The sequence below is a fragment of the Rhinoderma darwinii genome (genome assembly GCF_050947455.1).
Source record: "Rhinoderma darwinii isolate aRhiDar2 chromosome 2 unlocalized genomic scaffold, aRhiDar2.hap1 SUPER_2_unloc_56, whole genome shotgun sequence".
NCBI classification, from domain to species: domain Eukaryota; kingdom Metazoa; phylum Chordata; class Amphibia; order Anura; family Rhinodermatidae; genus Rhinoderma; species Rhinoderma darwinii.
This window is the reverse complement of record NW_027461725.1, coordinates 311,416-333,414: the sequence shown is the minus strand read 5'-3', so window position 1 is coordinate 333,414 and position 21,999 is coordinate 311,416. Positions and strand designations below refer to the sequence as shown.

Below are 21,999 nucleotides of genomic sequence, written 5' to 3'. Positions count from 1 at the left end.
AGGGGCAGGCCAGTGAGATAACTGAGGCATCCCAGAGTGCTGGTTGCTCAGTGGATGCCGGGCCTGCTCCCAATCCTGGGTCTCTAGATACGGAGTCTGAAGAGGAAGGTTGGCTGAAAGTGGGTCCCCGTAAAAAGGGTAAACAGGAGCGTGCCGGTAGGGGGGTGACAGGGGAGGAGCAAATGGATACGTCCGTAAAGCAAAGTGAGGCTCCTCCTAGGACCGCCCCCTCGTCGTTACTGGTGAGGAGGGTGGGCACTGTTCCCCCCGAGCCAACCGACACCCCGCCATGTGCGCAACCTCCCCCTCTAGAACGGCCTGCACGGCCTGCACGGCCTCAGGGGGGAGCGGCGGGGCCCTTGGGGGACCCACCCGATACAGACCTATATGGTCAGCCGTTAGAGACCCAGGTAAGGCTGTGTGAATCTGGACTCCCTGTATACGAGATGAGGGCTGTTGGCTCGACGCTCACGGAAGGTAGTTCCTCTCCTGAATCATCCCCTTTCTCGCTAGAGTCAGACGAGGGCGGGGAGATGAGTTCAAGCGAGATTTCTGGTATTGCTGGTGGAGGCCAAGTCTGATTTTAAGTAACACGATTATTTATTTTTTAAAATCAAGACTAACACAATTAAAACTCCACGATGTCTGAAATAAAGGGGATCTCCCTCAACGTGAGGGGCGCCAAGTCCAAAGTCAGAAGGGTTGCTCTCTTCAGTTTTTTATCTGGCCTGGCAGCCTCTGTTTTTTTCCTGCAGGAGTGCGGCATTCCCCATGCAATGAAGTACCATAAATACAAAGAGGATTGGAAGTATGGTCCATCAGTCTGGTCTGGATCTAACGAGTCCAGATCAGCAGGGGTCGCCATTCTTTTTAAGGGAAACGTTTTTATTGATTTTATTCAAGAGATTCTTCCAGGACGTATTTTATTGGTTAAAGCTTTTATTGACGGCGTAAAATGGCAGTTTTTAAATTTTTACGGCTCACCTGACAAAAATGAGAGAGCAGAGATGCTAGAAATGTTACCTCTTTTTATTAATACAACTGAGCCTTTTATCCTCGCAGGTGATTTTAACTGTATCCTGAGGGGGGAACGCCGGCTTACCAGTACTACAAGTAGGAATTACGATAAGACCTCTGGACTGCTCAAAGATATTGTAAATGATTTTAAATTAACAGATTTGTACAAAGAATGTAATAGGAGCAGCCCAGAGGAAGCCGGCGTTACCTGGAGCAACGCCACCTGTAGCTCCAGGATAGATTTTATTTTTTGTAATGAGAATGTACTGCCTTTTAATTGTGAAGTTTTAACTAATGTTTTCTCAGATCACAAGCTTTTATCATTTTATGTAAAGCGTGATTTTAATAAACCGGTGTGTAAGAAGTCCTGGAAGTTAAATGTTTCCCTTTTAGATGATCCACAGGTTTTTACTGATTTTATTGAATTTTACCAAAAATGCAGGCGGGGGAGAGACATGCGTACTCCCATCAGTGCATGGTGGGAGAAAATGAAAAAAAGAATAAAGGAATTTTTTATTAAAAAGAGCGTGGCGAAAGCCAGAGAAAAACATGCTTTTTTTAAAATTCTCAGCACCCGTCTGCAGACCCTGTACAAGATGAGAGATAATGAAATTGACGTTAAAACTGACATCACTAATTTAAAAAAAGAAATAGCTCAGTGCCTGGAGCAGAAAGGCAAAGAAATCATTTTTCGTTCCAAAATTCAGCATGTGGAGGAGAATGAGACCTGCTCCAGGTACTTTTTTAAAAAAATTAACAATAAAAAGGCTATTATTAAAAATATTGAAGGTGTGTCAGATGTACAGGGTATTTTAAGTAAAGTTCATGAGTTTTATGCTGACCTTTTTAGTGTTAAAACTGTGGATCATAATTTTATGCGTGACTCACTGAAGGAGATTACTACTGTTTTAGACCCTGTCTCCCAGAATTTTTTATTACAGGAGCTGACGGAGCAGGAGGTTTTAGAAACGGTAAAGAGTTTTAAAGCCGGAAAAGTTCCCGGACCGGACGGTATACCCAGTGAGTTTTATGTCAAATTTTATGACATTTTAAAAGAGGATCTTTTTAGCCTTTTTTATGAAGTTTTTAATTCCAAGATGCTGCCTAAGTCCTGGCGGAAGGGTGAGGTCTCCCTGCTACATAAGAAAGGTGACATCGCAGTTTTGAAGAACTGGAGACCAATAACCCTTCTGAATAGCGACTATAAAATAATGGCAAAAGTGTGCGCAAATAGATTAAAAGCCATAATACCCCACATTGTACACTCTAACCAGGTGTGTGGGGTGCCAGGCCGCAGCATCTGGGATAATCTTAACCTGGTAAAAGATGTGATTGAGGACACGAGGTCTAGAAGAGGTAAATTAGCCATTTTATCTATAGACTTCGAGAAGGCGTTCGACCGTGTCTCTCATTTTTATCTTTTTAAGGTTTTAGAGCGTATGGGTATACCTGAAGGATTTTTATTATCACTTAAAGCCTTTTATAAAGATTGCACAAGCAAAATTTTAGTGAATGGTTTTAAGACACAGGACGTGATTTTAGACTCAGGGGTGAAGCAGGGGTGTCCCTTGTCCCCACTGCTTTTTATTTGCGCATTAGAGCCTCTACTGTGTACAATTCGCCGCGATAAGTTAATACGTGGAGTCCCCCTGCCCGGGGGTGGCGGCGTAGAGGCTAAAGCAGTGGGGTACATGGACGATGTAGCGGTTTTTTGCAGGGACACCCTGTCGCTTCAGAGAACCCTCAGACAAATTGAGTTTTATTGCTGTGCTTCCGGTTTTAAGGTGAACTTCGACAAAAGTAATATTTTAAATATAGGAAGCATGGCTTTTAGAGACATACCCGTCCCTGTGTCAGATAATATTACGATTTTAGGTGTCTCCTTCAGTGAGTGCGATAATGGTTTTATCAGTTGGGACATGGTGGCGCAGAAGGTAAATCAAAAAATATGTATGTGGAACATGAGAAAACTTACCATGGAGGGAAAAGTTTTAATTATTAAAATGGTCATTTTACCCCTGCTTTTATATCTCAGTATGGTTTTCCCTCCCCCCACGGTTTTATTGCAAAAAATTACTAAAGCATGTTTTACCTTCTTTTGGAGTTCCAGAATGGAGAAACTTAAAAGAGAGATTGTGATGAAATCCAAACCGAAGGGTGGCAAAGATTTTCCGAATTTTAACAGGTTTCTTTTAATCAAGTTCTTCAGTTTCTGTTTTAATTCCCTTTTTAAAGAACATTATTGGTCCTATTTTTTACGTTTTAATACAGGGTTTTTAATGCGAAGGTTTGGGTGGTTCAACATTGTTTTATCCTCACCTTACGCTTTTAAACTCTCAATAAACTATGTGATTTTAGAAAAGATAGTGACCTTATTCAACCTGAAGGGAAAAAATGTAAATGAGCTGAAAAATAGTAAAAAATTAATTAAAGACCTAAGAGAAAGTGAGACGGTCAGCAGGATTGAGAATTTTAATGAGGAACGAAGTGCTTTTATCTTCAAAATTATTAATGTGTTTTATCTTTTTAATACACAGATGGACCTGGCCTGGAGCTGCATTCATCAATGTCTTCCATGCCGGGCATTCCAATACAGAAGGAGGCTCGCGAGGTCTGCCGTCTGCCCGAGGGAAGGCTGCCAGGCCGAGGAAACGATTCGACACATTTTTTGGACGTGTGATTTTGCGAAGAAATTTTGGAAAAAAATATTCCCTCTTTTGGTAAAGATGGCAGACCTGAAAGACTTGAATTATGAAGATATTTTATATGGACTATTTGGATGCCCAACCGCGAGCCAAAAGATAATAGCGTGGAAGACGATGAATTGCGCCAAAGAAGCTCTATGGAAGGCCAGGAACATCCTGATTTTTAAGCACGATGTTTTATCTACTGATGATGTTTTAGGTCTTTGTTTTAGCGAAATGTACATTTATTATTTATTAGACAAAAAAAGAAATGCCACCCTTCTTAATAAATGGTTTGTGAAAGAATGGAACTCCAACATATAAAGATTTGCCACCATGTCCCTTTTATGTAATGTAATGCAATGAAATATTGGTTTTATTGTTATTCATTTGTACAAAAGTTGGTTTTATTGTAAACTGTATTTTTTATCATGAAATAAATCATTGACACCCCTGAAAAGGGGTAGCCAACTTAAAAAAAAAAAATCTGTTCTTATCAGTTTAATATCTGATACGTCCCCTATCTGGGGACCATATATTAAATGGATTTTTAGAACAGGGAGATGGAAATAGAGCTTACTCTGTCCACTCCACGCATTGACCTGGTATTGCAGTATTTCCAGGACCGGTGCACCCTTTCCTTATGTGTTGACTAAAATCAGATTCCAAAAGTGTTTTTTGTGTTTGCCATTGTTTCTGTCTTTCTGAAGGGATCTCCCCTTTTAATCCCATTATTTCAACACCTGTTGGACAATGCATGAGTAATAATGAGCTAATTGATTAAATGCAATTAATGAATACATTGCCACCTCTTGTTTTGTGTCGTCTGTGTGTCTGTGTTTCCGGCATTTCACATTGGAACAGCTCATTCACCTTCCTTGTCTTCTCTCCGCCCTCCCTTTTAGGTAAGTTAAAGAGCTGCACCTGAGCCAGCCACTGATTGATGCAGCACCACAGTCAAATAGTGGAGTGGAGTAGGGGAACAGCAAACAGCCATTAAAGCCGCCCGCCCGCCCGCCCGCCACAATGGACCTACCTGTGTACACTAGATGGATGTGATGGAATGTACTGTCGTCCCTACATTTCAAGAAGGAGTAAGAATTGCAGTTGCAACAAAGCCTTGCTTGCCTACAAAGAGAGCAGCAATTTGGATTTGTTACTATGTTACCTAGAAGAATAACAAACTGTGCAAGGATGGAGGTTGTAGGAGCAAGGAGAAGTTGTCTGTAAAGTTGGTGGATGCTTATTTTCCATTTTGCAGTCCCTTGTCTCCCTCTTGTGGCCTCCTGGAGGCAACTAGCTGTGCAAAAAAAGACAGCCTGGCGGCCGGCTGTTGCAGTGTTGCCCTCTCAGGCAACACTGAGTGACTGACTGAGCCGCACCGTCTTATATAAAGTTCAGACGGAACTTTGCACGTGTCATAGTGGAGCCCTGAGGAGCCAGAGCCAGCTTTCTGACATCATAATGGGGCCTCAGAGATAAAAGCCTGGGCCCAGGCAGTGTTGGTCAGTGCTGCTCAGCAGGCAGCACTGGACTGGACTGGATTACAGCTGATACAAGGTGTGAAGGAACAAGGGGTGGCTGTGGGCATGCACTTGCTGCCGCTGCCAGTGTTTATCTGCATGGCAGCAGGGCATTTGGGCGTTGCCAGGAAGGCGTTTTTATGTAGATTCCTCCTCTTTCCACACTGCATTGTGGTGCAAGCAAAAGAGGCAAATCCTGTCTGGCTTCCTCTCCGGCCTTTATTCACCTCCCGTGTAGCTGTGAGTGTGTGAGCCTGCAGGGCCCCATGGAATTGCCTAGAAGTAGGCTGAATCGCTGCAAGGGCTGAACAGCAGTATCGGGCATGCTCGGGCAACGCGCGGCCCGTTTGGGTTATCGCTTCTCGGCCTTCTGGCTGAGATCAAGTGTAGTGCTGTTTATTCGTATCAGTACTGCCTTGGTCTTGGTTGGGAGGTGCTCCGGTACCCTCTCTCTCGGCCTCGGGGGATCGTCCAGGTTCGCCTGGACTTCACCCCCGTGCTGCTATTTGGGAGAGAGGCTTAGTCCGTAGCAACGAGTTGCGATCCCCCCCCCCAGCCCCTTGGTCTCCTTAACCCAAGGGGTGCAGCGAAAGCTGTGCGGTTCGACCTGGCTACGCAAATGGCAGGCGAACCTGATGCGGTGCCGGTATACGCCCGGCTAAGGAATTCTGCACGATTTATCGTGGCAGAGGGTGGAGGCGGTCCACGTGGTATCAAATTCTTGGTCCATACCATTTTGGAAAATCTGCTGGCGGTCCACAAGAACGAGCTCTTGGCTATCCAGGACTACCCGAAACGAGGAATTTATGATGTCACCTTCATGGGTGAAGGAATACTCCGTGATGCTATGGACAGAGCTGAGAGGAAACAAGGTGAACTCGTGACAGCGGGAGTCAAGGTAGTAGAGCATGAATTTGAAATAACCAAACTCGTGGTGATTAAGATGTATTCCCCATATGTGAGAGATATGGAAGTGGCAGCATTTCTAGCTGCCTACTTCAAAAATGTCAAGCTCATGGGGAGAGTGATGAACGAGTGTGGAGTGTGGACCGCCAAATGGAAGTTTTTAGTCACGCTGATAAAGGACCCCTCCACCCAGGAAACGAGGTTACCACCGGCTCGTTTTAAAATTGGAAATGTGAATGGCGACCTCTACTTCTCAGGGATGCCAAACTTCTGCAGGGCTTGCGGTACCTATGGACATACCAGTTTTAACTGCGATGTCACCTGTAGAAACTGTGGAAGCAAAGAGCACAATATAAGGGAGTGCATAGGAGAAAAGAAATGTAATTTTTGTCAAAAAACTGGTCACCTGTAATTTTCTTGTCCTCATAGGTACCGAAGCGGAGAAGAAGAGCAACCCGGGGCGCCCCCACGTGCTCCACCAGCAGACCAAACCCGTCCTCAGGGAGAGGAACAGACCAGCCACAGGACAGAGGAGAGAGGTACCTGGGCTTCAAAGGTGCGAGGGACTGGAGCCAAAACAGGTACCTCGCAGCCAGCAACCTTGGAGGATAAAAGGGAGTCTAGCGCAAAAGAAAAACGTCAGGCAAAACGGAAGGTTGAAAAGGAGCAGGGCGGAAAAACTGAGGCATCCCAGAAGGCTGGTTGCTCAGGGGGTGCCGGGCCTGCTCCAAGCCCTGGGTCTCTGGCATCCTCGTCGGATGAAGAGGACGAGGTGCCGGTGGGTCCCCGGAAAAAAGGGAGGCAAACGAGAGTCAGTAGGGGGGAGACAGGGGAGGAGCAGATGGACACTACAGTGAAAAGCGATGTGGCTCCTCCTAGGACCCCCTCCTCACCGCGACTGGTGAGGAGGGCGGGCACTGTTCCCCCTGTGGTAACTGACACCCCACCTTGTGCGCAACCTCCCCCTCCAGAAGAGCCTGCACGGCCCCAGGGGGGAGGTGCGAGCCCCCTAGGGGACCCACCCGATCTAGATGGTCAACCACTTGAGACCCAGGGAGGCCTGACTGCGTTTGGGCTCCCGATGCACAGAAGTTTGGTTGCTGGCGCTATCCTCAGCGAAGGCAGTTCCTCTCCCGCGTTTTCCCTCATTACAAACGATTCAGATGGGGGCGGGTATATAAGTTCCAGCGAGATTTTTGGTATTGCTGGTGGAGAAAATATCTGATTTTAAAATACGCTAATATTTATTATTTTAAAATCAAAATCCGCCTTAAATCTCCACAATGTCTGAGCTAAAGGGAATATCCCTCAACGTGAGGGGCGCCAAGTCCAAAGTTAGAAGGGTTGCTCTCTTCAATTATTTATCTTGCCTGGCAGCCTCTGTTTTTTTCCTGCAGGAGTGCGGCATTCCCCATATGATGAAGTACAATAAATATAAAGAGGATTGGAAGTATGGTCCATCAGTCTGGTCTGGATCAAATGAGTCCAGATCAGCAGGGGTCGCCATTCTTTTTAAGGGAAAAGTTTTTATTGATTTTATTCAAGAGATTCTTCCAGGACGTATTTTATTGGTTAAAGCTTTTATTGACGGCGTAAAATGGCAGTTTTTAAATTTTTACGGCTCACCTGACAAAAATGAGAGAGCAGAGATGCTAGAAATGTTACCTCTTTTTATTAATACAACTGAGCCTTTTATCCTCGCAGGTGATTTTAACTGTATCCTGAGGGGGGAACGCCGGCTTACCAGTGCTACAAGTAGGAATTACGATAAGACCTCTGGACTGCTCAAAGATATTGTAAATGATTTTAAATTAACTGATGTGTACAAAGAATGTAATAGGAGCAGCCCAGAGGAAGCCGGCGTTACCTGGAGCAACGCCACCTGTAGCTCCAGGATAGATTTTATTTTTTGTAATGAGAATGTACTGCCTTTTAATTGTGAAGTTTTAACTAATGTTTTTTCAGATCACAAGCTTTTAACATTTTATGTAAAGCGTGATTTTAATAAACCGGTGTGTAAGAAGTCCTGGAAGTTAAATGTTTCCCTTTTAGATGATCCACAGGTTTTTACTGATTTTATTGAATTTTACAAAAAATGCAGGCGGGGGAGAGACATGCGTACTCCCATCAGTGCTTGGTGGGAGAAAATGAAAAAAAGAATAAAGGAATTTTTTATTAAAAAGAGCGTGGCGAAAGCCAGAGAAAAACATGCTTTTTTTAAAATTCTCAGCACCCGCCTGCAGACCCTGTACAAAATGAGAGATAATGAAATTGACGTTAAAACTGACATCACTAACTTAAGAAAAGAAATAGCTCAGTGCCTGGAGCAGAAAGGCAAAGAAATCATTTTCCGTTCCAAAATTCAACATGTGGAGGAGAATGAGACCTGCTCCAGGTACTTTTTTAAAAAAATTAACAATAAAAAGGCTATTATTAAAAATATTGAAGGTGTGTCAGATGTACAGGGTATTTTAAGTAAAGTTCATGAGTTTTATGCTGACCTTTTTAGTGTTAAAACTGTGGATCATAATTTTATGCGTGATTCACTGAAGGAGATTACTACTGTTTTAGACCCTGTCTCCCAGAATTTTTTATTACAGGAGCTGACGGAGCAGGAGGTTTTAGAAACGGTAAAGAGTTTTAAAGCCGGAAAAGTTCCCGGACCGGACGGTATACCCAGTGAGTTTTATGTCAAATTTTATGACATTTTAAAAGAGGATCTTTTTAGCCTTTTTTATGAAGTTTTTAATTCCAAGATGCTGCCTAAGTCCTGGCGGAAGGGTGAGGTCTCCCTGCTACATAAGAAAGGTGACATCGCAGTTTTGAAGAACTGGAGACCAATAACCCTTCTGAATAGCGACTATAAAATAATGGCAAAAGTGTGCGCAAATAGATTAAAAGCCATAATACCCCACATTGTACACTCTAACCAGGTGTGTGGGGTGCCAGGCCGCAGCATCTGGGATAATCTTAACCTGATAAAAGACGTAATTGAGGACACGAGGTCTAGAAAAGGTAAATTAGCCATTTTATCTATAGACTTCGAGAAGGCGTTCGACCGTGTCTCTCATTTTTATCTTTTTAAGGTTTTAGAGCGTATGGGTATACCTGAAGGATTTTTATTATCACTTAAAGCCTTTTATAAAGATTGCACAAGCAAAATTTTAGTGAATGGTTTTAAGACACAGGACGTGATTTTAAACTCAGGGGTGAAGCAGGGGTGTCCCTTGTCCCCACTGCTTTTTATTTGCGCATTAGAGCCTCTACTGTGTAAAATTCGCCGCGATAAGTGTATCCGTGGAGTCCCCCTGCCCGGGGGAGGCGGCGTAGAGGCCAAAGCAGTGGGGTACATGGATGATGTGGCGGTTTTATGTAGGGACGCCCTGTCGCTTCAGAGAACCCTTAGGCAAATCGAGTTTTATTGCTGTGCTTCCGGTTTTAAAGTAAACTTCAGCAAGAGTCATATTTTAAACATAGGAAGCATGGCTCTTAGAGATATACCGGTTCCTGTGTCTGATAATATTAAAATTTTAGGTGTCTCCTTCAGTGAGTACGACAATGGTTTTATCAGTTGGGACATGGTGGCGCAGAAGGTAAATCAAAAAATATGCATGTGGAACATGAGGAAGCTTACCATGGAGGGAAAAATTTTAATAATTAAAATGATAATTTTACCTTTGCTTTTATACTTAAGCATGGTTTTCCCTCCTCCCACGGTTTTATTAAGAAAAATTACTAAAGCTTGTTTTACCTTCTTTTGGAGTTCCAGAATGGAGAAACTTAAACGTGAGACGGTAATGAAAATCAAACCAAAGGGTGGCAAAGACTTTCCAGATTTTAATAGGTTTCTTTTAATCAAGTACTTTTGTTTCTGTCTTAATTCTCTTTTTAAACAACATCATTGGTCTTATTTTCTACGTTTTAATACTGGGTTTTTTATGCGAAGGATGGGGTGGTTTGAAATTGTTTTAACCTCACCTTATGCTTTTAATCTACCAGCAAATTACGTGATTTTAGAGAAAATAGTGGCCTTGTTTAATTTTAAAGGGAAAAATTTTAATGACATGATAAACAGTAAGAAACTTATAAAAGACATAAGAGGAAATGAAGTCGTCACTAATATTGAAAATTTTAATAATGAACGCTGTGCTTTTATCTTCAAAATGGTTAATGTGTTTTATCTTTTTAATACACAGATGGACCTGGCCTGGAGCTGCGTTCATCAATGTCTTCCATGCCGGGCATTCCAATTCAGGAGAGGATTCGCGAGGTCTGCCATCTGTCCGAGGGAAGGCTGCCAGGCTGAGGAGACCGTGCGTCATATTTTTTGGACTTGCGATTTTACTAAACATATTTGGATAAAGATATTCCCTCTAATGAAGAAGATGGCAGACCTAAAGGACTTGAGTTACGAAATGATTTTATATGGACTCTTTGGATGTCCAACCGCGAACCAAAAGACTATTGCATGGAAGACGATGAACTGCGTAAAAGAAGCTCTGTGGAAGGCCAGGAACATTCTGATTTTTAAGCACGATGTTTTATCTGTTGACGATGTTTTAGGTCTTTGTTTTAGCGAGATGTACATTTATTATTTATTAGATAAAAAAAGAAATGCCACCCTTTCAAATAAATGGTTTGTAAAAGAATGGAACTCCAATATATAAGAAATTGCCACCATGTCCCCTTTTATGTGTTCTTATGTAAATTGATTTTATTACTGTAATTCATTGTAAAAAGCTGTAATTTATTGTAAATGTTTTTTGAATTTTAAGTAATAAATCATTGACACCCCCGCGAGGGGGTAGCCAACTTAAAAAAAAAAAAATCTGTTCTTATCAGTTTAATATCTGATACGTCCCCTATCTGGGGACCATATATTAAATGGATTTTTAGAACAGGGAGATGGAAATAGAGCTTGCTCTGTCCACTCCACGCATTGACCTGGTATTGCAGTATTTCCAGGACCGGTGCACCCTTTCCTTATGTGTTGACTAAAATCAGATTCCAAAAGTGTTTTTTGTGTTTGCCATTGTTTCTGTCTTTCTGAAGGGATCTCCCCTTTTAATCCCATTATTTCAACACCTGTTGGACAATGCATGAGTGATAATGAGCTAATTGATTAAATGCAATTAATGAATACATTGCCACCTCTTGTTTTGTGTCGTCTGTGTGTCTGTGTTTCCGGCATTTCACATTGGAACAGCTCATTCACCTTCCTTGTCTTCTCTCCGCCCTCCCTTTTAGGTAAGTTAAAGAGCTGCACCTGAGCCAGCCACTGATTGATGCAGCACCACAGTCAAATAGTGGAGTAGAGTAGGGGAACAGCAAACAGCCATTAAAGCCGCCCGCCCGCCACAATGGACCTACCTGTGTACACTAGATGGATGTGATGGAATGTACTGTCGTCCCTACATTTCAAGAAGGAGTAAGAATTGCAGTTGCAACAAAGCCTTGCTTGCCTACAAAGAGAGCAGCAATTTGGATTTGTTACTATGTTACCTAGAAGAATAACAAACTGTGCAAGGATGGAGGTTGTAGGAGCAAGGAGAAGTTGTCTGTAAAGTTGGTGGATGCTTATTTTCCATTTTGCAGTCCCTTGTCTCCCTCTTGTGGCCTCCTGGAGGCAACTAGCTGTGCAAAAAAAGACAGCCTGGCGGCCGGCTGTTGCAGTGTTGCCCTCTCAGGCAATACTGAGTGACTGACTGAGCCGCACTGTCTTATATAAAGTTCAGACGGAACTTTTCACGTGTCATAGTGGAGCCCTGAGGAGCCAGAGCCAGCTTTCTGACATCATAATGGGGCCTCAGAGATAAAAGCCTGGGCCCAGGCAGTGTTGGTCAGTGCTGCTCAGCAGGCAGCACTGGACTGGACTGGATTACAGCTGATACAAGGTGTGAAGGAACAAGGGGTGGCTGTGGGCATGCACTTGCTGCCGCTGCCAGTGTTTATCTGCATGGCAGCAGGGCATTTGGGCGTTGCCAGGAAGGCGTTTTTATGTAGATTCCTCCTCTTTCAGCACTGCATTGTGGTGCAAGCAAAAGAAGCAAATCCTGTCTGGCTTCCTCTCCGGCCTTTATTCACCTCCCGTGTAGCTGTGAGTGTGTGAGCCTGCAGGGCCCCATGGAATTGCCTAGAAGTAGGCTGAATCGCTGCAAGGGCTGAACAGCAGTATCGGGCAGGCTCGGGCAACGCGCGGCCCGTTCGGGTTATCGCTTCTCGGCCTTTTGGCTAAGATCAAGTGTAGTATCTGTTCTTATCAGTTTAATATCTGATACGTCCTCTATCTGGGGACCATATATTAAATGGATTTTTAGAACAGGGAGATGGAAATAGAGCTTGCTCTGTCCACTCCACGCATTGACCTGGTATTGCAGTATTTCCATGACCTGCCTAGGTAGAGTCGTGCGTTAACCTTAGATCATCCTATCCCCCCACCCCCACTTTAGTAAAGACACGTGACACCGAGGTTGGATGTGAAATGGCCACAGCAGCCGTTTATTAATTTCACAGTTTTATAAAAACAATTTAAATCCGAAACATTCGGATAACTAGTTAGGAATCCGCCATAGAATTCCTCCTAATAATTCACATGACCCAACATGGGTCAGAATCGTAAATAACAATTTAACGTTAACATTAACCCGAGCAGAGGAAGTCCTTGAAGCCCCTTCAGATGTTCCTTTTTAAGAACACACCGAATTAGCCATCTGCAAACCACCAATTACCTCCAGCCGTAAACCAGCTCGGAAGCACCGTTCACCTCTGCAGATGGCTCCAACCACTAGAAGTCCACTTTAAGGGGATAACACCCGATGAAGCCCTCAAGTGATATACCGACCACTAGAAGTCCACTTCAAAGGGATAACACCCGATGAAGCCTTCAAGTGATATACCTTCTACCAGAAGACCACTTCAAAGGGATAACACCCGATGAAGTCTTCAACCATGTACCTTTTTTGGGGGACGCATACCCCCGATGCGACCCCCCCACCATTTTGTACTGACTGGCCTCAAGGACTCCCCGCGCCAGCTGCCATGACAACAGAACCTACTCCGGAAAAAAGAAAAACATGTTAAATAAGCACACAAATAAAACACAACGCTCATAGACGGACGTACATAAGACCTAAGGAGTAACAAAACCAAGGGCGGGAGGGTGGGAGCTTACTGTTCTTGTGTTACTCCTCCCGCTGCTTCCGGCTCAATGCCGAGAAACAGCGGGAAGCGCAGAACAGCCCCCCCGTCCCCCTTAACTCCTCCCCGTCCCTCCTCCAGCTCCTACCAACTCTCCCTCACCTAATTAACCCTTTCCCTACCAGGACGGTCATGTCGGCTTCCCTTAATCCCTGCGGGCTGCGTCCAGCCTCTTCTTGACCTGCCTAGGTAGAGTCGTGCGTTAACCTTAGATCATCCTATCCCCCCACCCCCACTTTAGTAAAGACACGTGACACCGAGGTTGGATGTGAAATGGCCACAGCAGCCGTTTATTAATTTCACAGTTTTATAAAAACAATTTAAATCCGAAACATTCGGATAACTAGTTAGGAATCCGCCATAGAATTCCTCCTAATAATTCACATGACCCAACATGGGTCAGAATCGTAAATAACAATTTAACGTTAACATTAACCCGAGCAGAGGAAGTCCTTGAAGCCCCTTCAGATGTTCCTTTTTAAGATCACACCGAATTAGCCATCTGCAAACCACTAATTACCTCCAGCCGTAAACCAGCTCGGAAGCACCGTTCACCTCTGCAGATGGCTCCAACCACTAGAAGTCCACTTCAAGGGGATAACACCCGATGAAGCCCTCAAGTGATATACCGACCACTAGAAGTCCACTTCAAAGGGATAACACCCGATGAAGCCTTCAAGTGATATACCTTCTACCAGAAGACCACTTCAAAGGGATAACACCCGATGAAGTCTTCAACCATGTACCTTTTTTGGGGGACGCATACCCCCGATGCGACCCCCCCACCATTTTGTACTGACTGGCCTCAAGGACTCCCCCCGCACAGCGAAACAGGCCTTGACCACCTTAAGCCTGTGAGTTCCTCCACACCACCACCGCCCTTTCTATGCCTTCTGCTATCGCCAAGCTCCAAAGATCAATGCCAACCTCAGTCAGATGAACCCCGTCACTCCTCCAGAAATTCCCCACTCCTGACTCCAAATCCCTATGCCTCACGCAAATGCCCCCGTTTCTTGCCACAAAACGGGACACCGCCCGGTTGACTTTAATGCGAGCCTTATTGACTCTCTCCACAGATCTAGCTAACCGCCAATGCTTTCTTGGGACTATGTCCGACCACACTATCACCAACTTGGGATAAGATACCCACAAACACAACATATCATGTTTGATATCCCGCACCAACTCACGAAAGGGGCGGACTCCTAAGTCATTCCCACCCACGTGCAACACTAAGACCTCCGGAACCCTATCAAGCCGCGCATATGTCTGGAATTCCGCCAACACCCTGCTCCATGACATACCTCTAAAACCCAGCCAATGCACAACCGCGTCCTGTCGCGGAATGCGCAACTGGCGACCATCCGGGCGGACGTCCGCCCTCAAAGCCCCCCAGTGCACGTACGAATGACCCATCAACCACACCAAACACGGAGGCAAATCTGAAACGGAAAACACAGTTAGGCACCACCATATAACATTTGTAAAGCGTAAACAAAATTATAACATATGGGGGCGGACATAGGACTTAAACCTTTTAGACTCCCAACGACCAATACGCCTCACCCCCTCATCATCCAACCCCCAGCGCCCCGCTTCCGTTGCTGCGCCAATCCTGAAGGAATGAGATGAATATGAGCCTGCCGCAACACCAACCGCCGTCAAACATTTTTTAAATACAGCTCCAAACTGAAACCTGGACAAAAACGACCCGTCCACATGACGTAACAAAGGCAAATCTGGAGACCCCCTGTTTTTCGTAAAACCCCGCATGCACTCTACTGGGCACATGACCGACCCCGGGAGGGCGAACAAAACTATCAGTTTACCCTTCCCTACTTGGTCAGTTTTAGATCGACGCAACCATACCTCCAGCCGGTCTGCGAATAGGCTCACCTCCCCAGATCTCAGCCCCCCAGCCTGTTTGGTACTTGGCGACACCAACTCACCTATTCTAAATGCTCCAAAGAACGCTAACGAAAAAGCCAACCGAAACAAATCCATTTCGTCTGAAGAACGACAGACCGATGCTAATGAACTGCCCAACGAGCTAAGCAAAGCAAACGACACCGGCCTTCTACTATCCGCCTCCACCCTACCTCGGCGCAACCCCTTCAAAGCCTGCGATACCAGAAATTCCTTCGATACATCCTGAAAGCCCCGCAACTTAAACCCAAACGCCACCGCAGATATGAACCGGTTCACCTTCGCTACTGAAAACCCCGCCTCCCAGGCGTCCCCTAACCAGTACAAAAGTGCCACCAACCTGTCTCTATCCGTATTGACGTCACCCAACTCTCTTACCCACTCCTCCCACTGCCTCCAACAAGCAGCATAAGCACTCCACGTCGTGCGCGCCAAAGACCTTTGTAACAGCTGTTCTATGGGACCGATACCAGATCCCAAAGATGCTCCGGACAAGCCAAACCGAGACGTTCCGCTCCCGGTGCCAATTGCCGAAACCGGTCCCACTGCGAGCGAGAAAGAGCATCAGCGATACAATTCCGTACACCCGGGACATGCACCGCCACCACCCACGCGTTCAACGACAAACACACCAACACTAAATGTCGCAACAATTGAACTACCGGAGGAGAGGACGCCGTGATGTTATTAATGGCAAGCACCACCCCCATGTTGTCGCAGTAAAAACGGACCTTCTTATCCCTGAGCCTGTCCCCCCAAATGGTAGCCGCCACCACGATGGGAAACAGCTCGAGCAGGGCCAGATTCCGCGTGAGTCCACTGGACACCCAGCTAGCCGGCCATTGACCTGCGCACCACGGACCTCCCCCGTAAGCTCCAAAACCACCCGCCCCAGCCGCATCCGTGAAAATATTAAAATCACTCGTATCCTGTGCTGGGGCCATCCATAGCGAGCGACCATTGTACTGGCCCAAGAAGTCATCCCAAACCTGAAGATCAGCTCGGTGCTCCTCCTTGAGCCGCACAAAATGATGCACTCCCGCCATTGCCGCCGCCAACCTCCTACCAAACACCCTCCCCATCGGCATAATCCGGCAGGCGAAATTCAACTTCCCCAGCAGCGACTGAAGCTCCCTCAGCGTCATTTTCTTCATTCTACAAGCCCGTCGAACCTCCAGCCTCAAAGCACCCAACTTATCCGCCGGGAGACGACACTCCATTGCCACCGAGTCTATTTCGATTCCCAAAAAACAAATCGTCGCTACCGGGCCCTCCGTTTTTCCCGGCGCCAAAGGAATCCCAAAATCCCTCGCCACCTTCTGTAGAGCATGAAGCAAATTACCGCAAACCGGCGAACCCCCCCGGGCCAACGCACAAAAAATCATCTAAGTAATGGATCAACGAGTCGACCCCGGATACTCCCCTCGTTACCCACTCCACGAAGCTACTAAACGCCTCGAAGTATGCACAAGAAAGGGAACACCCCATCGGAAGGCACCGATCCACGTAAAAAGCCCCATTCCAAAAACAACCCAACAGCTGTTGGCTTTCTGGATGGACCGGCAACAACCTGAACGCCGCCTCGATGTCAGTTTTTGCCAGCAGCGCCCCAGGACCCGCAGCCCGCACTAACCCCACCGCCTTATCGAATGAGGTATAAACTACGGAGCACAACTCGTGATCAATCCCGTCATTTACCGACGAACCCTTGGGATACGATAAATGTTGAATCAAACGAAATTTTCCGGGCTCGCGTTTAGGGACAATACCCAAAGGGGACACAACTAAATCTTTTACCGGCGACTCAACAAACGGCCCCGACATGCGGCCCAACGAAACTTCTTTTAACAACTTTTCCGACACGACTTTTGCATGCAAGTAAGCCGATTTTAAATTCCTCCGCGTAACCGGAACCTCATAAGGAGGCGGAGGAATAACAAAACCAACACGAAACCCTTCATAAAGCAACTTAGCCGCCGCCCTATCCGGATACTCATTTAGATAAGGGGCCATCTTTTCCACCCTCACCGGCGACACCCCCTTGACCAGCCGCGTGCTGGTTACCTGACCTCTTTTTTCGCAGACATTTTGCCGCCTCGTGTGATGCACCATTACACTCGGAACACACGTGCTTGAACTTGCACGTGGCCCCGAACTTGCACTGACCTTCATTAAATTGCCAGCAAAACCCCGCCTTTCCCCCGCCGCTTTGTCCAACCTGACTAGACTGGCCTCCCTGGCCGGCGCTCCCGGGAAAGGACTGCCTAACCGGAGCCGTAACCAGAGAGCAATATCCTTCTGGTCCCACCGAATCGCCGGCCGAACCGCCTTCCGCTGACGGAATTGCTCATCGTATCGCAGCCACGCTTGCCCCCCATACGCCCTATGAGCCTCCCCAATAGCATCAAAATAACAAAACAACGCCGAACAATTTTCCGGCGCCTTTTCCCCTATCACACTAGCCAATATGGCGAACGCCTGCGACCAATTAACGAACGTCTGCGGGATAAGCCTATACCGCCGCCGTTCCTCCTCGTCCTTTTTACTCTCATCCCGCTTGCCCATATCCAAATTAAATTTAGCGAGCGGCAAGAGAGAAAAAATTTCAACATACTCATCCTTCCAGATCCGCTCGCGCACCTCCTGCTTTAAATGCGCCCCCAACGGACCTTCAAAACAAACGTACACCTCCCCCCGAGCACGATCATCAATACGCACTCGATCGCCGTCCTTCTGCGCCTCGGTCTGTACCGACACCGCGACCGCCTCTCTAACCGCCGCCACCGGACGCGCCTGTAACGATCCCACGTCCCTGGGGCCTTCCCAAACTACCGCAGGGGACACTTCCGTTACTACCGGCGCTGCGGCCCTGTCCAGGCGCCCCACCAGCTCCCGTAAGCAACCCACTAAGTCTGCCAAACCCGCTCCGTCGCGTCCGCCCGCGCCACTACCGGCCCCCGATGCAATGCTAGCAGCCCCCCCGCCGACACCCGACATAAAAATCGCTGGATAAGACAATGATGGAGTTATACACTCACCGGGCTGCACAGGCGCTGTGTTCCCGTCAGCCGGACCATCCTGACCTCGACGATACACGTCCAGTTCACCTTCCTCCAATTCTTCTCTCGCCAACGACTGTCCATCCCAACGACATCTTCGGAACGGGGATGAGGACGCGCTGACCGATGGGCCGGCAACCTGCCGCCCGACCGCCGGGACCCAGACTTCCGACCGGACCTGTTGCCTCGACGTCGCTGCCGATCTAGGCGTCCGTCTAGACGATCCTGACGAAGCCTGCCCCCTGGCCGGAACATCACCATGCGGGGCGGCCGTACCTTGTACTCCACATCTTCCATCTGATGGGGGAGGGGTGACAGGGAGCCCAGCCTGCGACTCCCTGCTTACCGCCGGACCCCGTCGCGGCCTGGGATTCCTGCCAGGACGCAGGGCCTTGGAAGGGGCGGTCCTCCCAGCTGCCTGGCCTGCAGCGTCCGGGATCGGGCTCCCTCTGCGACGCCGTGTCCGCGGGACTGCCTCCGGGCTGAGGCGCTCTGGAGGTCGGGACCGCCGAGAGGGACGGGTCGACCCGGCCTGCGTCGCCGTCACCCCTGGCAACGCTCTCTGCCCGCCCAGCGCAGGAGCGGTTGTTGCCGACTCCCCCCCCGCCGCCATAGCCATGCTCGAGAGGGGGCCGGGGGAGGGGAGCCTGTCCTTTGCAACAGACCCCGAACGCCGTGCCCGACGTGGCGAAACGGCGTCCGGGATCCTCGTTATGGCAGCCACGGTCTCCTCTAGCCATCCGGGACCGTGGTGCACAGCAGCGGCACGCAGCCGCTCTAACATTAAGGCCTCTGCCATCCCTAAAAGCACGGGCAACGGGGGAGCTTACTGTTCTTGTGTTACTCCTCCCACTGCTTCCGGCTCAATGCCGATAAACAGCGGGAAGCGCAGAACAGCCCCCCCGTCCCCCTCAACTCCTCCCCGTCCCTCCTCCAGCTCCTACCAACTCTCCCTCACCTAATTAACCCTTTCCCTACCAGGACGGTCATGTCGGCTTCCCTTAATCCCTGCGGGCTGCGTCCAGCCTCTTCTGGACCGGTGCACCCTTTCCTTATGTGTTGACTAAAATCAGATTCCAAAAGTGTTTTTTGTGTTTGCCATTGTTTCTGTCTTTCTGAAGGGATCTCCCCTTTTAATCCCATTATTTCAACACCTGTTGGACAATGCATGAGTGATAATGAGCTAATTGGTTAAATGCAATTAATGAATACATTGCCACCTCTTGTTTTGTGTCGTCTGTGTGTCTGTGTTTCCGGCATTTCACATTGGAACAGCTCATTCACCTTCCTTGTCTTCTCTCCGCCCTCCCTTTTAGGTAAGTTAAAGAGCTGCACCTGAGCCAGCCACTGATTGATGCAGCACCACAGTCAAATAGTGGAGTGGAGTAGGGGAACAGCAAACAGCCATTAAAGCCGCCCGCCCGCCCGCCACAATGGACCTACCTGTGTACACTAGATGGATGTGATGGAATGTACTGTCGTCCCTACATTTCAAGAAGGAGTAAGAATTGCAGTTGCAACAAAGCCTTGCTTGCCTACAAAGAGAGCAGCAATTTGGATTTGTTACTATGTTACCTAGAAGAATAACAAACTGTGCAAGGATGGAGGTTGTAGGAGCAAGGAGAAGTTGTCTGTAAAGTTGGTGGATGCTTATTTTCCATTTTGCAGTCCCTTGTCTCCCTCTTGTGGCCTCCTGAAGGCAACTAGCTGTGCAAAAAAAGACAGCCTGGCGGCCGGCTGTTGCAGTGTTGCCCTCTCAGGCAACACTGAGTGACTGACTGAGCCGCACCGTCTTATATAAAGTTCAGACAGAACTTTGCACGTGTCATAGTGGAGCCCTGAGGAGCCAGAGCCAGCTTTCTGACATCATAATGGGGCCTCAGAGATAAAAGCCTGGGCCCAGGCAGTGTTGGTCAGTGCTGCTCAGCAGGCAGCACTGGACTGGACTGGATTACAGCTGATACAAGGTGTGAAGGAACAAGGGGTGGCTGTGGGCATGCACTTGCTGCCGCTGCCAGTGTTTATCTGCATGGCAGCAGGGCATTTGGGCGTTGCCAGGAAGGCGTTTTTATGTAGATTCCTCCTCTTTCAGCACTGCATTGTGGTGCAAGCAAAAGAAGCAAATCCTGTCTGGCTTCCTCTCCGGCCTTTATTCACCTCCCGTGTAGCTGTGAGTGTGTGAGCCTGCAGGGCCCCATGGAATTGCCTAGAAGTAGGCTGAATCGCTGCAAGGGCTGAACAGCAGTATCGGGCAGGCTCGGGCAACGCGCGGCCCGTTCGGGTTATCGCTTCTCGGCCTTTTGGCTAAGATCAAGTGTAGTATCTGTTCTTATCAGTTTAATATCTGATACGTCCTCTATCTGGGGACCATATATTAAATGGATTTTTAGAACAAGGAGATGGAAATAGAGCTTGCTCTGTCCACTCCACGCATTGACCTGGTATTGCAGTATTTCCAGGACCGGTGCACCCTTTCCTTATGTGTTGACTAAAATCAGATTCCAAAAGTGTTTTTTGTGTTTGCCATTGTTTCTGTCTTTCTGAAGGGATCTCCCCTTTTAATCCCATTATTTCAACACCTGTTGGACAATGCATGAGTGATAATGAGCTAATTGATTAAATGCAATTAATGAATACATTGCCACCTCTTGCTTTGTGTCGTCTGTGTGTCTGTGTTTCCGGCATTTCACATTGGAACAGCTCATTCACCTTCCTTGTCTTCTCTCCGCCCTCCCTTTTAGGTAAGTTAAAGAGCTGCACCTGAGCCAGCCACTGATTGATGCAGCACCACAGTCAAATAGTGGAGTGGAGTAGGGGAACAGCAAACAGCCATTAAAGCCGCCCGCCCGCCCGCCACAATGGACCTACCTGTGTACACTAGATGGATGTGATGGAATGTACTGTCGTCCCTACATTTCAAGAAGGAGTAAGAATTGCAGTTGCAACAAAGCCTTGCTTGCCTACAAAGAGAGCAGCAATTTGGATTTGTTACTATGTTACCTAGAAGAATAACAAACTGTGCAAGGATGGAGGTTGTAGGAGCAAGGAGAAGTTGTCTGTAAAGTTGGTGGATGCTTATTTTCCATTTTGCAGTCCCTTGTCTCCCTCTTGTGGCCTCCTGAAGGCAACTAGCTGTGCAAAAAAAGACAGCCTGGCGGCCGGCTGTTGCAGTGTTGCCCTCTCAGGCAACACTGAGTGACTGACTGAGCCGCACCGTCTTATATAAAGTTCAGACGGAACTTTGCACGTGTCATAGTGGAGCCCTGAGGAGCCAGAGCCAGCTTTCTGACATCATAATGGGGCCTCAGAGATAAAAGCCTGGGCCCAGGCAGTGTTGGTCAGTGCTGCTCAGCAGGCAGCACTGGACTGGACTGGATTACAGCTGATACAAGGTGTGAAGGAACAAGGGGTGGCTGTGGGCATGCACTTGCTGCCGCTGCCAGTGTTTATCTGCATGGCAGCAGGGCATTTGGGCGTTGCCAGGAAGGCGTTTTTATGTAGATTCCTCCTCTTTCAGCACTGCATTGTGGTGCAAGCAAAAGAAGCAAATCCTGTCTGGCTTCCTCTCCGGCCTTTATTCACCTCCCGTGTAGCTGTGAGTGTGTGAGCCTGCAGGGCCCCATGGAATTGCCTAGAAGTAGGCTGAATCGCTGCAAGGGCTGAACAGCAGTATCGGGCAGGCTCGGG

General features: G+C 47.6%; 2 non-coding genes and 2 pseudogenes across 2 annotated transcripts; all 4 read left to right on the top strand.

Moving 5' to 3' along the window:
* The first annotated feature begins 4,168 nt into the window (after positions 1-4,168).
* LOC142681024 (U2 spliceosomal RNA) lies at positions 4,169-4,340 on the top strand (annotated as a pseudogene).
* Positions 4,341-10,938: 6,598 nt separating this feature from the next.
* On the top strand, positions 10,939-11,111 carry LOC142680989 (U2 spliceosomal RNA; annotated as a pseudogene).
* A 1,230-nt stretch (positions 11,112-12,341) lies between these two features.
* Positions 12,342-12,532, top strand: LOC142680947 (U2 spliceosomal RNA). The gene has a single exon (XR_012853342.1). It is a non-coding gene; the product is annotated as a U2 spliceosomal RNA (small nuclear RNA).
* Positions 12,533-20,596: 8,064 nt separating this feature from the next.
* On the top strand, positions 20,597-20,787 carry LOC142680820 (U2 spliceosomal RNA). Its single transcript, XR_012853238.1, has one exon. It is a non-coding gene; the product is annotated as a U2 spliceosomal RNA (small nuclear RNA).
* Positions 20,788-21,999: the final 1,212 nt, after the last annotated feature.